Below are 19,538 nucleotides of genomic sequence, written 5' to 3'. Positions count from 1 at the left end.
TTTGTGCATGTGTGTGTGCACGCATGCATGCATGAGAGGCATATGGAGGTAAACAATGAGTTTGGTTAAGGTTACATGCAGAAACATAGGTGAGGGATTGCTTACAAGTGCATGGGCTACTGTATTAGTGCTACAACACTGAAGAAATTGTCTCTCCGTCTCCTAGCAACCATCAACCTATAGATCCTTGCCACAGTGGGGGAATTGTACTTCTAGAATGAGCCTTTTCCCTTGCTGCTTTTTATTTCAGACTGAATAAAAAAAAAAATCTGTCTCTGTGTACTCCCAGAAATCCTGTACAATATTTAATACTCCATAATAAATCCCTTCCTGCTTAAACCAGCTATTTTTAATGTTCATTTAAGTGACAGGATTTTACTCAGATATGTATAATCTACAATCATAAAATTAGTCCATTCTCTTTCATTTCCAACATGACAATACATGAAATTTTTTTAGATCTTCAGAATAAAATTAATAAACAAATGGCAAAGAAACTGATTAAGTGGTTGTGCAGGTAGAATGGAAGTGCCGGGGGAGGGGCACTCTATCTCCACAAAACCAGAGTCCATGCAGGCCAGCTGGAAAAGTTCAAATCCTTCAGGGCTGCAGTGTCTCTGCCACTCCTTCAGGATGCACCGCTATTCACCAGTAAAGAAAATCCATTCTCTTTAACTGACTTTGAGTTAAATTTTCTAATAGTCTCAAAACTAATACTTAAGTATTATAGTTGTAAATTTTGAGGGAGTATTCATATTCCAACCCTTAAAAGTTGGGGCTAGTGCAATCCCTCAAAGGGTAATTGTTCTAAAAACATTTATTTTGTTCTTTCTTGACATCCTATGATGTCAAGTCTTATGTTATAGTGACTGTCATTGGTTTACTTAAAATGCAACACATCTGTGCTGAAATAAAAGAATCTTAGAAGTAGCTGATTTTATTGTTTTAAATTCCTGCTTGTTCCCTTTCACTCCCTGTAATAATTTGTCATCAATTATTTGGCTATATTGTCTAAGGGCATAGTTTTGTATAAACTTATGAAGTTAAAACTCTAGAAATTTTACATATGAAAATGTATGACTGGATAGCACCCCTTTCTCCTTACCTCCCACAAATAAATTCCTCTCTTAGCTCTCATTTCCTTCCATTCTCCAAGTTCCTGCTGAGTTCTGCCTTCCTGGTTCCCCCACCCCCACCCCCAGGAATTAGAGCAGCTGTTGACATCTGTCAACTCTCTGTCCTGCTTTCCTCCTGGATCTTCCTTTCCTTTCTCCCTTTATTTCATTCCTTTCTTTAGAGGACAGAACTATGATTCGTATTAAGATTGGGAGTCTTTTAAGTTGGAAGAAGAGAAGGAAGCAATGAATTTCTTACTAAGTTCACCATCAAAATGTGCTATTAAGACTAGTGTTTGGAGGGACGTGTAGAAAGTAAGCAAAAACCTGATAACTTTTGTTTTCTGCTCCTTATTGAAATTTAAACTTCCACGAGATGTTTAGTTAGTAAAAATCTCTTCCCCTTTTGTAGAAAGCCCCTTGGTCTAAATGATGGTGTCCTTTGCCACCTACAGGCTATCCAGCTTCATGGGGTTCTATTTATTTATTGTTATTTATAATAATTATTATTATTTTGTTAACAAATTGCTAGCATTGGTGTTTATTTATATTAACTACATTTATTTAACTAATCTAGTTATTTATTATTATTATTTATTGTATTATACATGGTTGCAAATACAATTATTATTGAATATTATTAATATTAATGTTATTAATTATTAGTATTTTTAGTGCCTGTGCTAATGCTGTTCTGTTCAGAAAGTCATTTCCTATGCTGATGAGTTTAAGGCTATTATTTGCTTTGTCTTCAATCAGATTTAGTAAATCCCAGTATATACTGATGTCTTTGATCCTCTTGAAGTTGAATTTTGTGCAGTGTTGAGTATGGGTCAATCTGTACTCTTCTCCATTCAGCCATCCAATTTGACCAGCATCATTTGTTGAAAATGCTGTCTGTTTTCCAGTGCATATTTCCAGAAGAGGGCTAGTATCTAAGGTATATATAGAACACAAAAAACTGGCATGCAAGCAAACAAACAACCTAATTAAAAAATAAACCAAAGATATAAAAAGAAAACTCTCAAAACAGGAAACACAAATGGCTGATGAGCACATGAAGAGTTCAGCATCCATAGCCATAAGGGAAATGCAAACCAAAACAACTTTGAGATTCATCTGACAACCATCAGAATGGCTAAAATCAGTAAAAACAAATGACAGCTTATGCTGCAGAATATTCAGAGTATGGAAAACACTCCTCCATTGCTGGAGGAAGTGCAAACTTGGACAGCCATTGCAGAAGTAGGTGTGGCATTTCCTCCTGATGATAGGAATCAATCATTCTCAAAACCTAGCTATACCACTCTTGGACATATACCCAAAAAAAAACATTTCATTCTACCACAGAGAAACTTGCTCAAGCATGTTCATTATTGTTCTGTTCATAAGTAGCTAGAAACTGAAAACAAACTCTATGTGTCTCAACAGATGAATAAATATAGAAACTGTGATACATTTACACAATGGAGTATTATTCTTCCATTGATAAAATTTGATCATGAAGTTCACAAGTAAGTGGATATAGCTAGCAGAAAATTATCCTGAGTGAGATAACACAAATCGAGAAAGATAAATATGATATGTATTCATTTATATGTGATTGTTAACTAGTATGTCTTCAATAAGCAAGCTACAGTCCTTACAACTACACAGTTTTGTATAGCGTAAGGGAATAGGGAGCCCAATGGATCTCCCTAGGAAGGGAAAATAGAATTGATAGTTATGCATAGGAGGGGGCAGGAACTGGAGGATCAAATGGGGAAAGAAGAAAATAAGGGAGCAAGGGAGTGAATAAGGAGAGGCAAAGCTAAAACTATGGGTCATTTGAATCCTAATACAGTAAATGTTCATATATATATACATACATACATATGTATACATACATATATATATATATATATATATATATATATGAAGGTGATCTGAATAAAAATTCTAAACAAGGGATATGGAACTCCAACTGGACATCTCTCATAACCAAATGAAGTTTCCAGTTCCAGGAATGGGTTACATCTAATTGAGTTGTTGGCCAAAGAAGCTCATAGGAACAACCAAACAATAACTGAAGACAAAACCTACAGCTCATTGAACACAGAGAAATTGAACTGATGGTCTAACTGGAACCTTCATCCCTATGATGTTCATGGTACAGGATGGTACTCTACATACTATCAAAGGAGAAAGATAAATACCAACTCAGCTGGATACCTTTCAGTCTACAATGATGACCTCCCTGCAAGATACGCTGGTGCAATAGTGGCACGAAACTTGTGGGAGTAACCAACCAATACCTGATTTCATTTAAGGTCCACTCTATGAGATGAACTCATCTCTGTCATTGTTTGTGTGGCCAAGAACCTGAGACCAGACAAGTCAGGGACCTGGAGGGGATATTACTAGTCTGCAAAAAAAGCCATAAGATGACTGTTAAGACTGTTATACATCAATGCCTTGCTTAGCCATCATCAGAGAAGCTTCCTTAAAACAGAGACCCACAAACAAATAATTTTCAGAGCAGGAGAGACTTCAGAACACTAAATGGTATGTTTCCATCAAACTCCTTCCCTCAAATTCAGAAAATGCTGTATAAGAGGAAATAAAGAGATTATAGGATCCAGAGGGGATGAAAAATCCAAGGAAACAAGGCCTTCTGAACACAGGACAATTTGCACACATGAACTCACAAATACTTTGGCAGCAGGCACAAGGCCTACACAGGTCTGAGCTAGACGGGATTCCAACACTTAGAGGAAAAGTCCAGTCCCAAACCCAAAAGATATCTCCAATTGACTATCAATTGGAGACAAAATATTAGTTTTATCCAATGGAGTCGCATTGGGTATACAAACCACTCTTAAAGTCAGGACCCACGCCCAGCAGTAGATGACCAACACAAAATGAACTCAGTGGCATCTTTGAGGGCCTTTGTCTCATAATGTTTTGTCAGGGCTGTTTGTGTTGTTATTGTTGTTTTGTTCTGTTTTTCGTTTTGCTTTGGAAAAAAAAAAAAACACCTTACAAGTCCTTTAGGTATTTGGTAAAGCTTCTGGTTTTTGTGTTTTTATGAGATTCTTGTGTAAATGAATGTGTAACCTTCGTGTCTCTGCATCTATGTGTGTTTCTTGTGATTTTTCTTTTGTTCTTACTCTTCCGTTTGCTTGGTTTGTCCTATCCTGGATTATTTGCCTTTGTCTTAACTTATTTTATTATATTATTATTCTTTTGATGTTTGTTTTCTAAGGAGACACAAAAATTGGTGTTAAATTTAGATGGGAGGAGATGTGGAGAGAATATCAAAGGAGTTGGGTGAGGGGAAACCATGCTCAGAATATGTTGTATAAATATCTATTTTTAATAAAAGAAAAATAATAAAATAAAAAAGAAATTTAAACTTCCATCCACAAGATCTACAAAGAAGTGAGTCTACTATATAATTATATACTTGGTAAAATGAACTTTGCAGAAAACACAGTTGCTAATCAGGTAATATTCAGTACTAAATTGGGGTACAGAGGTCAAAGTATTGAGTGTTATTTGGTGTGAGTTATCCATAGGTGGGTGGGAGAAGGATTTACAGTAAAACAGACATTCAAACTCTATTACAGAGCTACAGTATTGAAAGATTCAAACTCTTGTAGCCCAGGGTGGCCTTTAACTCACAGAGATTTCTCTGCCTCTCTCCTCAGTCCTGGATTAAAGGTGTCTGGCCTCTAGTGGCTTAGCTCTGCAGTCTGATCTTACACAAGCTTTATCTATTAAAACATAAACAATGGATCACTACAGATGCAATATTTCACAGGGGCTGCTTCTTGTGTGTGATTGTCTTTGATTATGGGAAAGAGAAACGTCTACTTTTCTAACCCATTGCCTGAGCTCTTTTGGAAACACTGCTGAGTGGGTGTTCAGGCAGATATCAGTCATTCCACACTGCATCCAACGTCATTGCCACGGCTTTGGCCCTCCAATATGGAGGAAATGTGAATGTCTCATCAGCTTGAAAGCACAGCTCCACAGGCAGAAAGATACGTTAATCTACTGGAGTCTAAAGTAGCATCTGCTCTACCAAGTACATGCATATTCCTTCCAATAGGCTCCCAGACTTCCACAACAGAGTTCTAATGTCAGCACACTGTAAAAGTTAAGCTCAATTTTGGAAGAGAATCTCACAGAAGTTATTCAAAGCTGGTATCTAGTATCACTTCAGGTCTTGAAAGTTAGGTAAGAAAGGCATTTTGAAGTCAGGTCTTGTAGTAAAAGCAAACTTTACAAATGCACCTCAGAGTCTATAGTGTGAGAATTACCAAGGATGTTTGCTGAAAACTGTGCATACCCAGGCTCTGCACAAACTTTCCTTAGACCTTCATCAACAGCATCTTTAGAGGTTTCTTATATAATTCAAGAAAGCTTGTATGGCTGGGGATATATGAAGCTAAGTTTTGCAAAGAAGTGTATTAAAAGTGCAGGATTTCATGTGAGACTTCTAAGCATTGCTCAGCTAGACTTTTAGAGCTCCCATGAAACTTCTAATTAATGCAACTAAAAGCCACTGTGTATCCATGATGTGGTTGGGACTCTATTGTTTTCAATGTAGTACAACACTCAATCTTCCCAGTAAACCAGTAAGTAGGGCTTCATTATTATCCGCATTTTAGAGATTAAAAGGCTGGGGCTTAGAGGGTTACATTCTCACCTTATACATTGAGGTAGTTTGAATAGAAATGATCCCTATAGGCTCATATATTTGAATGCTTGGTCATTGGGCAGTGATGCTACTTAATAGGGACTAGGAAGTATGGCCTTGTTGGAGGAAGTGTGTCACTGGGGTGTGAGTAGTCTTTGATGTTTTAAAAGCTCACGCCAGGCCCAGCATCTCCCTCTTCCTGCTGCCAGAAGATCAGGATGTAGAATCTCAGCTACTTCTCCAGTATCATGTCTGCCTGAAAGCTGCCTTGCTTCCCTCAGTGACAATAGAAGACTAACTAAACTTCTGAAACTGCAGAATGAGCCACAGTTAAGTGCTTTCTTTAATAAGAGTTGTGGTCATGGCATCTCTTCATAGCAGTAAAACACTGATTAATATGTGTATCATTTGTAAGTAGGCAAGCCTTCCCATATTGGATATCCCTCGGTCCTATGCTGGATCCCACACACGACATCAACCATGTGCATTTTCTTTCATCTCCTAGAAGCTCGTATTCCTTCCATGTTTCTGTACCCCAGACTGTAATACTTCCCAGTGCTTTAACAAATAAACAAAACCTCTCTCTTTCATAAAACAAAATTTACCTAGTTTGTAGAAAAGTACCTCTGATTAATAGTCATTCTTTCCATTTCAAAAGCATACTTTTTGATTGTTTTTTCGAGACAGGGTTTATCTGTGTAGCTTTGGAGCCTGTCTTGGCACTCACTCTGTAGACCAGGCTGGCCTGGAACTCACAGAGATCTCTTGCCTCTGCCTCCCGAGTGCTGGGATTAAAGATGTGCACCACCACCACCTGGATACCGAACACTTTTAGGAAAGAGAAAAAAAAAGAAAAAAAAAAAGAGTTTGAATCTGTCTAAAGAAAATCAGAGCCCACACAAAGGTGCTCCCAGTACTTAGAATCTCATGCTTTTAATCCCAGCACTAGGGAGGCAGAGATAAGAATGATAAGGCATAGAGAGGAATAGAAGGCAGGAGGAGACAAGAGTTCAGTGCAGTCTGAGGATACAGTTTGAGGATTTGACAGTCTGAAAACAGGATCGCCCCTCCGGTCTAAACATCAGTAGAGACAAAAGGTCTCTCTTTTGGCTGGCTGCACTGCTTCACTGATATTTCAGATCTCTGATTCTTTCAACCCCTAATATCTGACTCTGGGGTTTATTTATTAAGACCAATTAGAATTCGCACTACATGAATCTAATAAAATGGAATAAATGGGTACAAAAGAGAAATTTTCAGAAAATAGACTTTTTTAACTGAAATTACTGATCCTTTTTCAGTGACAAAATTGGGGAGGGATGTACATGTTAAATTTTCACACCATTCAAAAGATTCCTGGGATTCCAAAAAAAAAAACATCATCTGTACAGCCAACAGGGAATATCTGCTCCCACAGAGAGTATTAGCGACCCTGGGAAGTCAGGTGTAGGGTAACAACATAAAAATAATACTTTATTTTGACAGATCATTTAATTCACTCTGGATTCTTTCCCTGATACAACGGTGTATCCATCTTCTTAACCCCCAGCCTGCAGCATCTGTGGCAGTGGACTCCTGTATCCACTACAGGTCCCATATCAATAAAAGGAAAGTCAATGTAACAAATGATTTCATAAATTAATCATGACTGTATCAGTGAATGCATGTAACGTATATATCTGGCAGATAGATTTGCTGGTGTTATCATTAGAGCCCCCATTTTAACAAATTCTCTCTTCATCTGTCACTTATGCAACCAGTGATGCTAGGAAGATTAGCATTATTATTTTAATTCCTTTTCATATTCTGATTTTTTTTTGCCAAACAGATTCCAAACTCTATGAAGACTGATTTAGCATTTTATATTATGAGCAAAACTTTAAAAATGGTCAAAAGCAAGGACTGATGGAATAAATTTTAGTGCAACCATTGGACTCTTTCCCATCTTTTGCATCATTATCCATCGCATAATTTAGGACCTCCTCGGTTTTCTTACCAGGACATTATAAGAATATGTCTAGACCTTAAAACCCTGGTGTGTGGAGGGGCTCTTAAATACAGAGTCACCATGTCTGTATAAGCATGGATCTGCAGATTTGAGGTAACATTATAGATCAAAAGTCCCCCCCTCCCCCAGTGGTTAAGTAATGCCATTCTTGCAAACGCTTGCTCTAAATGAAAGATAGAATTATTCTCATCATACTACAAAAAAAGTGTTGTCTACATTTTCCCCATTAACTATCACTCCACCAAATACAGCTCAACTGTCCCAAACATGCCCTATTCTCTGTGGCTCTGTGTTCCTTATGATCTTGAACTCTGTAGGCAGAAGGCTTTTTTTGTTTCCTTTTGTTAAATTAAGATAACAAACCCATTATGTTTACCAAATTGGTGCCCCTTAGGAATTTACAATGAAGTCCCAGTTTGGGGTATTAAACTTTGCTTCATTGGTATAGCAAAGATACTAGTTACTCCCTGAACAAAATCAATCATATTTTTCTTAAATATGAGTTTTAATTCACATACTATAGGTTTATCTTATTAAATTACATACGTCTCTAATTTTATCATTTTCACAAAATCATATAGTCAGCACTACCATGTTTCAGAACATTTTTAGCTACCCCACAATGAACAGAAGAATAATCTTATGAATAGATTTCTATTCCTCATCTTTTATCTCTAAGCCTCTGGCAACCACCAATCATTGTGTATATGGATTTCCTATTGTAAGTAGCTCACATGAGAAGCCTTGCACCATGTGTAGCCTCTTGTGTCTGGCTTCTTTTACTCTGTGCTTTCAAAGGTCACCTATGTTGTAACATTATTCATGCTTCACTTATTTCTTTTTTTTTAAATTCTTTTTTTTTTATTAAAGATTTCCATCTCCTTCCCTCCTCCTCCCCCTTCCCTCCCCTCCCTTCCACCCATACCCCCTCTCCACCGCTCTCCAAGACAAAGAGCCATCAGGGTTCCCTTCACTATGTTAAGTCCAAGGTCCTCCCAGCTCCCCCTAAGTCCAGGAAGGTGAGCAACCAAACTGACAAGGCTCACAGTGAGCCCGTCCATGCTGTAGAGTTCATGTTCATTGCCGTTGTCCTTGGTTTCTCAGTCCTCCTCCACCGTCAGCCACATTCAGAGAGTCCGGTTTGGTCACTTACTTTCATTTTTCTTTTTTGAATTTATTTATTTATTATAATAATAAAACAATCTTCTTTCCTTTTACACACGAATCTCTCCCACTCCTTCCTCTCCTCCCCTTCCCTTCACCTAACCCCGCCACCCCACCCCACAACCACTCCTCAGAGAGGGTAAGGCACATCACTTTAGGGAATTCCAAGGCCCTCCCTACTATATCTATACTGAGCAAGGTATCCATCCAAAGAGAATAGCTTATTTCAATGAAAAAAATATGTAACCTTATACTCCATTTATATGTTTGCTCATCACTAGAGACTTTTGGTTTATTTCTACCCTCTGGATGCTATAGAGCTGGTTTAGTGGTTAACGTTACATACTGTGCTTGCAAAGAATCCAGATGTGTTTCACAGTAAACACATCAGTCAGCTCACAACTACCTTTCACTACAGATCCATGGGATCCAAAATCCTCTGCCCTCTGAGGGCACCCACACGATAAACACATTTTGTAAATATTGTCTCCAATGCTATAGGTTGCTTTCATTTTCTTAAAACTGCTGTTTCAAAACTAGAATAGAAGACTTAAATGGGGAACTGAATGGGAAGGCAACATGAAGCATGAACATTCAAAGGGACAACTAACACTAAAGGCCTTTTTGGAGAATTGTGTGTAAACTTACTACCATAGAAGTCTCTAAAACATATACATATGTTAAAGAAATTTAAATGAAGTCACCATATAATGGGGAAGACAATGACCCAACTCGACCCCTTACATCACCAAATAAAACCTCTAATTCTAAGAATGGGTTGCGTTTTTTGAGTCATTGGCCAAATATGTTCCATAGCCCACACCTCTCCTGAGCATCACAGACTGTTTATAAGGCTATTGGTTACACTTCACGACCTAAAGATAAGGCCCTAATACTGAAGATAACAGAACTTACTTATGTAATGAAAGAGAGAGACTGAGCTGGTGCCAACTAGAAGCTGCACCCCTACTGACTGTCGTTCGTGATACTGGAAAGTACTTTGTGTGTTACGAGAGGAGAAAGGTAATCACTAATACCACCCAGCTAAACACCCTGCAATTTACAACAGTGACCTGCTGAGAGCTATATGGGTGCAATGGCATCACAAATGTTTTGGGAGTAACGAACCACTATTCACTGGATTAGAGGCCACTCCATAAACTAGAACCCCTACCTGACACTGCTAATCTGGCCACAAGCCTGAGGCTAATTAACTAACGGGCCTAGGAAAAAACTTTTTACTATTATTCTGGTAAAGGAAAATACCAATAAAATGACTCCTAATGGCATAATGCTGTACCCATACATATAGTATCACTTCTTATCAGGAAGCTTCTTGTAGTAGATGGTAATTATCAGAGACACACAACTAAACAATGTACAAAGGAAGAAAGACTTTGGAGCTCACAGCCCTAAATCATGTGCCTTCATCTCCTTCTCAACTTCAAGATTCCGGGGTACGGGGCTGGAGAGATGGCTCAGTGGTTAAGAGCATTGCCTGCTCTTCCAAAGGTCCTGAGTTCAATTCCCGGCAACCACATGGTGGCTCACAACTATCTGTAAAGAGGTCTGGTGCCCTCTTCTGGCCTGCAGACATGCACACAGACAGAATATTGTATACATAATAAATAAATAAATAAATATTTTTAAAAAACCCATCACTGCCAACAATGTCTTCTAAAACTACTGCTTTAAAAAAAAAAAGATTCCGGGGTACATGCAAAAGAGGAAGCAGAAAGCTCGTGAGAGCCAGAGGTGGTGAATGACTCTAAGACAAACAGCATCAGTCAGACACAACTAATACATATGGATTTGTAGTGTCTGTGACACTGCCCATAAGTCACACACAGGTTCAAACTGAACACAAGGTGCAGCCCTAAGAAGGAGAACTAAGTACAAAGTCCAGGCTCTAACCAAGAAGGTATTTGCCCTTGGTACCTGTTTTCTTCAACAGATTGTCACTTGGCATATCACTCCAGGCTAGTCTCCATGCCCAGGAGCTGTTGGCTGTCAAACAAACTCCATGTATTTTGTTTTAATATTATTTTTTCTTACTTTTTAAGAAAAATTTGTTTTTATTTTTTATCTTTATTTCTTTGTGAAAGAAAGAGAAAAATCATGAAGTTGGGTGGGTAAAGAAATGTGGAAGATCTGGGAGAAGTATGAGGAGGGGAAAATATGATCAATATATATTGTATGAGTTAAATGAATTCATTAATAAATTAACTTTAAAGGCAGAAAATAAAAAATTAAGAAAGGTTTTTGCCTTTGAGCTCCAATTTATATTTCTTCTGTTGTACTTTTTTTTGTTTTTACATAAATACCTCCTTCCAGATTTTTAAGATCTTACAGGTAGACCTTTGATTTGTCTGGAGTTCATTTGTACTTGTGATGTGAAGTGGGATAATGCCTGAGCACTCTCAAACACTGCTCTTTTTCATTGAGTAATAGAGGCAAGTTTGTTGGGAAATCAGTTGGCTACACATGTGAGTTCTTTTTGCGTACTCAGTTGTGTTCCACTGACACGAGTCTACCTTTATTCAACTGTCTTCACTATGGTAATTTTGTAGCATATTTTGGAACCTTAAAATATAAGTCTTCCGAATGAACTTTCCCAGTATTGTTTCGACTAGTCTGAGTCCTTTGCATTTCCTTATAGATCTTAGTTTTGGCTCATGAATTCCTTAAGGAAGCAAAGAAGGGGTAGTTGGAGCTTGTGTTGGGATTAAACTGAACCCATAGATATATCTGAGGGCTACTGCCACATTAAGGATGTTACATTTCCATAAATGTGACAAGTCACTCCATTTATTTATGTTTCCTTTAATCCATTTCAATGCTTTTGGTTCTCATGTGCAAGTTTTATACTTGTTTCTATTTGTTCTTAAATTCCTCAGTTTTGATTCTACTTTAGATGGATGTTAAAACTCCATTTCTGTACTTGTTTTGGCCAATATAGATAGATAGTCTCTATATATTTTTGAATTCTACAAATTTGTAGAATTATTTGACTATTTTCTCTCCTATTTGGTTTAATTTATATTTCTCTTTGCTTTCTACTAATCGCCTGAAGGTGGTGCCCCCTTTACAAGCCCGCCCATTCACATTTTCAAATTGCTGCTTGTTTTTAAGATTTATTTATTTATTTTGTGATTGTGTGTTTGTACTTGGATGTGTGTTTATGTGTTCATGTGCACAGTAAACATATATAAGGCAAAGGGCAACTTGGGGGAGTTAGTTCTATCCTCCCAAATGTGGGGTTCCAGTATTGAACTCAGGCAATCAGGCGTGGTAGAAGCACCATTATCCACTAAACTGTCCTGGTGTTTCCCTTGTTCCCAATTGTAAAACTTTGTTAAAATTCATATCTTAGCATTATGTATTTAAAAATAAGAATACTTTATTCTCCCACTCACTTATGCAATTTCCAAACCCTACAATTTCCAAATTACTTTAAAATCTGACTCCGCATTATTTTTCAGTTTTCTGAATAGTATGCCTTTTCTTTTCCTGTTGCATTTAATAATTACATTCCCATTTGAAATCACTTTGTTATCACATACACAGAACAAGCTACTCATCTTTATTTGATTCATTCAAAATGATTTATTTCATTATTACTTGCTTGTTTTTGAAATCTATCCAAGTTTAACATTATTTCTGATGGAGTGTGTCCTTGGGCAATTTTGAGTGGAAATATCCAAAGAAAAACTTGGTTTAAGTGTCCCTTATATTTCCATTTTGTGTGTGTGAAATGAATGATAATTATATCATACCCCAGATCTTCCCTCCTAAATTTATAAATGCTGTATTAACTTCCAAGGTGGCCTAAAATGTTTCCTGATTCTTTCCCCCATTATAAGTGAACTTTTCTATCTGTCTGAAAGTGTGTGTGTTTTGCCTTTATAAAGAGACCAGGAATTTCCAGGAGATATGTCTTGATGTTTCTCTTTTTCATCACTTCCGCCTGGTATTTGTGGGTGCTTTTGATCTTTTTTCAAAAAAAAGGAGCTGAAGATTATTGCTTTGATTACTGGTTCCTCTTCCATCTGCGCCTTCTCCTTGCATTTTGTATCTCCAGGGATTGCCCATCATGCCTCTCATCTTTCCGCCACGATTAGCATTTCCTAGTGCATCTCCTTTATGTTGAAAGCTGCTTCCTCCACTTAATCTTCTGATCACAAACTCGGTTTTAACAGTATTGATCCCACTTTTCACGCTGAATGCCGCAGCCCCCTCAATCGGAGCCACCTGCTCTTCTGGGCTTGCTCTGTTGGAAAGTGTGAATCGATGGAGAATCTCCTCAGCACGTGCTCACCCCAGCTCTTCAGCACTCCTGGACTGTGAGGTAGACAAATCTGCGCTGAGTGTTTCCAACAGGAGTTCGCAGGCCTGCACCTCATCATCCTTACTGAGGCATAATGAGGAGACTTTTCCACGTACACAGTTCTCCTCTCCCAGCTGCATGGACAAAAGGCAGTCCACTCTGCCTAGGAGTCATCAGAAAAATAATTTCTTCTCCACATCCAAAATACTCCTCTCCCAACTACATAGACTAGAGACATTCCACTCTACCTGGAATTCATCAAGAAAAGAAATTCTTCTAGAGATCACCATAGGAAAACAGGTCAGTTCTTCTACCTGAAGAGCTGAGTTGTTCCAAATAAGTGGACCAGAGGTCAGAATAACCAAGGGTTTTGCCAAAGCCACAGATCCACACCTCAGCATTACAACAAGGGTGTTTGAATGTGTGCTTTCTCATCAGTGTGCCTGATGCCTTGGCTGTAGAATTTAGCATTCTTTGCAGAGTTTTCATTTCTAGGCTGGTAGTTTATGTTCTGATTAGAAGTAAGATTAAAATAATAATAATAATAATAATAATGATGATGATGATGATGATGATGATGATGATGATGATGATGATGATGATAATAAAATAGTATTGTGTTTAGGAGAGTTTCTTTCCCACTATTTTTTTCATGCAAAGTCTAAATACTTGACAAATATATAATATGCTGATGAGATATTGCTGAAATACACATTCCCATACCATTCCAGTCAAGCCCAGGCCATTTGATTTGAAGTTTTCTTCAGATTAATCTTATGCATTTGCCAGAATAAATATAAAACTTACTGCCCAGAACCTTATTCTATAAATAAATAAATAAATAAATAAATAAATAAATAGTAAAAGCCCTTTCATTTTTTGCAAATACTGGGCTCTAATTTCTTGTTTATATGTTTGTTTTTCCATCCCAACTGCAGTTTCTCCTCCCTCCTTTCTTTACAGTGTCTTCCCACCCTAGCCTCCACTATGCCTCTGTTGTTTCTCGTCAGAAAAGAGCAGGCCTCCCATGTCTATCCAGCAGCCATGCTATATCAAGTTGCAATGAATGTAAGCACCTCCTCTCCTATGAAATATAGAATTGGAGCTGAGAAAATGCCTCAGCCAGTAAAGTGCTATTTGCACAAGCAAGAAGTCCTGAGTTTGGTTCCCCAGCACCCACATAAAGCCTCAGCTATAGTACCAAGTTCTGGAAATCCCAACTCTTAGGAGATAACAAAGAAGGATCCCTGGAGTTGCTCCCTGGCTAGTCTTGACAAGTCCATCAACTCAACCTTCAGCGGTTGACCCTCTCTCAGAACATAAAATGGAGGATAATAGAGGACACTCAACTTCAATCTCTGCCCTACACTTGCACATGCATGCGCATACACACATCCAGACACACACAAACACAGATACACACATGAGAACACATTCATGCATAGACACTCCACACACAAGCATATTTCTTTAATAAAGAAAGATAAAGCTATTTAAAAAAAATAAGGCCATTGTTAAACTACAAATCCTTTCAGACATCCCTTTCCTATTAATTCACTTCTTAGAGCACCCCAGCTGGGGTCCTCTGCACTGGGCTCCTCGGAGATGTCCTCCACATAAACTAGCCATCCATGACACGGGCTATCTATTCCTTAACTGTTTCATAGGACATTCTTCCCACACTATGATCTGAAAATTGCAGGAGGCTCCTTGGCTCCTAGTGTCCGCTCCATTTATATTGTATTCAGGGCCAATTTCATTCTCTACTAATCTTGGAAGCTATATGAAACATTTTCCTATGCCTCCTTTCTACCTTCATATGCCACACAGACATTTCTTCTGTTCTCTTACAGGTATGTTCCTTACATGATTTAGCTACGCTACTATGTGAAGAGCTGTACAATTTTCTTTCTCTTAGTTCTTCTGAAACATAAGGGGAAATCTGCTCCCCTATTCCACCTTCCACTCTGTGTGCGCACATGCATGTGTGTGTGAGTGTGCAAGGAAAGGGAACAAAGCTTTCCTAAAGACACTCCTTTTCCGACACAGTCAAGCCAGCTGCCTTCCAACCTTCACAAATATGTCATACTTTTCACAAGAGTGAGGAAAACAAAACTGGTAGTTGTCATAACAAATTATTGGCATCAAAGTATTTTCTAACCACAAAAACCCTTACACAGCCATAAAGCATGTCAACATTTTATTTTTGCAATACCAGATGTGGTGAGACTCTGGTATATATTTACTTTTTCTTTCACCTCTAAGAAAAAATATACAACGTTTATCTGAAAATCACATATAAGCATCTATACTATGTGAGAAATCCCTGCAACTACCTTCCCTAAATGGCTAATCAGTTAGAGAGATGTATACTTGTATCTATGTTGGTACATGCTTATGAGTGCAGGTACCAGTGGAAGCCACAAGAGGGCCTTAGACACCCGGAACTGGAGTAACAGGCAATTGTGAACTGCCCATCATGGGTGCTAGGAACCCAACTCTGCTCTTCTGCAAGAGTAGTACATGTTCTTAAGCACCAAGACATGTCTCCAGACCCCTATTGCCAATGTTTTAAAATTAAAATTAATATACTTAAATAATTTTTATTGAGTCCTTTCATCTAATCCTTCTTATGTACACCTCCTTGTTCTCAAATTTATGGTCTCCATTTTCATCTATTACTGTTACATACATACAAAAGTGTATATTCTTATTTAAATATATGTATTTCTAAACATACTAATGCAACCTTCTCAGTCTGCATTCTACTGTTTCCATGACTGACCATTGGTATTGGATAACCAATTTGTGTGTTCTTTGCTGGGGAAGACTATTTCTCCCACATTCAGAATTCCTTAGTTGCCCATAGTTCTTTGTGTAGGGTTCAGGCCTACTGAGCTTTGAAACATATATTATCATCCAGTGATGTTTAGTGAGAGTTGGTATTATTTTCCAGCTTTATATGGAAACAAAATCCTATTGTTTACTTATGGACTTGTCTTATACTGTGTCTTACAGTATGCCAAAGAGTTGCTACTGAGATGATCACAGTATGTTGGTTTGTTTTTGTTTTCAACAAAATCACTACAACATTCTTGGAGGAGCAATGCGAGATAACAGACTCCAAAGGATGCCCTCTGTCAGTGGAAGAGGACCTCCCAAGCCCATGATGCACGGAAGCCCACCTCAGAGTGCTGTCTTATCTCCCCAGTTCTTCTTGCTCAAGTAAATGTTGAAGCTTTGACCTCCAGAGTTAACAAGCATTCACTCTTCCCCAAATTTCATTAATAGTGAGACCCTAGGGAAATCCTTCAGTTTCTACAAGTATGAGTTTTGCACTAGGCACCAGTGGCTCCAGCCAGATAGAGATTTCACACTGCACTCATCACACACAAAAGTTTCATTTGGAGTTCTGTCATAGGAAACCCCCCTCAATTGTCATTTAATCACAGAATCAATACGCTGCTGTAAAATTTCAAGTTCCACAGCTGTTGGATGGACCTTTAATCTTCTACCTGCTCTCCATAAACAGGAAAATTCTAGGAGTATGTTCCAAACACAACTTCAATTGTGTGTGTGTGTGTGTGTGTGTGTGTGTGTGTGTGTGTGTGTGTGTAAAACATGCGTGTATATGTGTGTGCATGCTCTTGTAGGTGAGTACATGCCAGGGTACATGTGCAGAGATTGGAAAAGAACACCTTCTACATTGTTTGAGACAGGGTCTCTTGTTGTTTGAAGTTGTGTATCCAGGCTAGCTGGCTCATAATCTTTGAGGATTCTTCGATCTCTGTCTCCTATCTCATAATGAGATTACACATGACTACTGAATTCTTCTTTATGTGAAATTCTGTGGTCCTCACATGTAAAAGAAAAGCACTATAACCCACTAAGTCATCTCCCCATACTCACCGATTATTCAAAAAAATGATCAGTTATACACATTATTTATTTGTTGAGATAGAGTCTCATGTCTCCCAAGCTGACTCCATGCCAAAAATAACCTTGCATTTCTGATCATTCAGTTCCTACCCTTCAAATGCTGGGATTGTAGGTTTGGTGTTTGCTGATACACCTTCTTTATAATAACATGTTGGGGGTAGAACCCAGAACTTCCTAGCAATAGTAGGGGCAATATCTCTGCAGGGTGAGTTACAGTCCTAGCCCTACACAAATTCTTTCAATGTGATGTAGTGCATTGTGCTATCTCTGTGTAGATATGTATCATCCTATACATATATGCACGTTTTTACTGTATAGAATACTCAGGAACATTGATACATTATAGTTTCCTGGCATTTTAAAATTAAAAATTAATGAAGCTTTTCTAATTAAAAAATAAGCTATTAGTGTATATTCATTATACAAAGTTATTAGATATCCTAGGACCTTTGGATTCAGTTGTATAGTGTACTTTGACCATACTCACTTCTTGTCCCTGCCTTCTCTCCCACATCTTCTTGACACAGTCTTTTTTCTACTTAGTGTGTGTGTGCACGTATGTGTTTGGGTGTGTGTGTTTGTGTGTCTGTATATACACATGTGTGCATGTCTGTTTTGAACAATACTTAAAGGGTCCATTCAGCTTTGCCTTTGTCCTTGTTTCAGGATCCAGTTGATTTTTAGCTAATTTTCATTTTTAGTTACTCTAAAATATTATCATCACTTCCTCTTTATCTGTAATTATAATAGACAATGTTAGGTCCTTAAACATTCTTCATTAGTTTATTCATTGACAATTATACATATGGTATATATTACATTATGGGAACACCACACCTTCACCCTTTCTTGCTGTCCTCCTTCCATGCCCCATCTTCCTTCCATGTCTTTTTGCGTTGCATTTATTTGTCAATGAATTTTCTTTATAGACTTGAAGAACATATCTTTTGACATACTTTAATTTAAAGAAATAATGTGATAAAGTATCCTTTTCTAGCTACTAAATTAAATATTTAAACATGCTTAGGCTTGACAGCCCAGAGGCAACATATTCAACATACTTCATGAAATCACAAAGGGCCTAGGCAAAACCACCCAGGCTTCACGGGCTGGGGTCTTTAAGCCTGATCATTATTGCTTACCTTGCTCCTAGTCAGCCACCTTCAAATCCCCAGGCAGTTATTCAGAGCTGTTATGACCCCTTTTAAGTTTACTTCTCCAGCTCTTCATCATATATCAAAATATTGCCTTGCATTCCACAGGGAAAAAAAGAAATACTTGAGTTGAATTCTTACTTTAATTTACTATAACCTCTGACTGACTTACATATTCCCCATCCTTTCCTGGCTAGAAGTTTAGCCCTGAAAGCTACTCCTCTTTCCCATCTGGTCTTTATGATATGGTCACAGGTCATGTGATCACCCCAAGAGTCATACTTTAAGTACCAAGGAGATTGAAACATGTGTAAGTCTACCATGTGTGCCTGACATTAAGATGAATGAACAAAAAGAAAACTGCACATTGAAAATAGAAAAAGAAGCAAAAATGGGTAACAAGACTATGCCTAAAATACAGGGTTTTGGAAGACTGTGGGTTGGAATTCAGTTACAGAAAGAGAGAAAACATTAAAACTAGCTCACACTTCCATTAAGACTTCTCACAAATGCTAACCATTCTGAAACCTATTTCACTTACTGGTAGGGGAAATGTAACGTTTTAGCCCTTTTTCGTTGGGTGACAGAGATTTATAACTTTATTCATTTATTTTGATTTTGCCTGGTTTTGAGAAAGAACCCACCATATAGGAGCTGAACTGGACAGACCCCAGAAGCTAACAACAAGTGGCACAAACAGCTAGACAGGGGATAGTAGCACCTTCAGAAAGCATGCTAGAATAAAGTTCAAGGAACATTCATTTGGAAGCAATTATAGTTCCACTAATTTTGTTTTACTTTTTCATGCTGTCATCCCTGAAAGTATAAAAGAGCTAATAAGCCTTTCTAAATGCCTGGTGCTGTTAAGTAGTCAATATTTAGAGGCCAGGGGTCTTTAATCACCTAAGTGCTTTTCTATGAATACTGATGTGACAAAGGTTCATATTTAATTGATTCCAAAGTGACTTTGTGCTAAGTAATGGTTCGCAAAAGAATTTGAGAACCTAGTGACTTCCAATTAAATAGTATACATCTTCTTCTATGTCAGAGTTGATAGCGGGTGGGTCAGAGCTGAGTCACCAGTTCACTGATATTCCCATGGGCAGAAGAGATAAACATGACTGAGTCTTTATGGACCTGCACAACC

This window comes from Arvicola amphibius, chromosome 2 (assembly GCF_903992535.2).
Source record: "Arvicola amphibius chromosome 2, mArvAmp1.2, whole genome shotgun sequence".
Taxonomy (NCBI): domain Eukaryota; kingdom Metazoa; phylum Chordata; class Mammalia; order Rodentia; family Cricetidae; genus Arvicola; species Arvicola amphibius.
Note: the sequence above shows the minus strand (reverse complement) of the source record.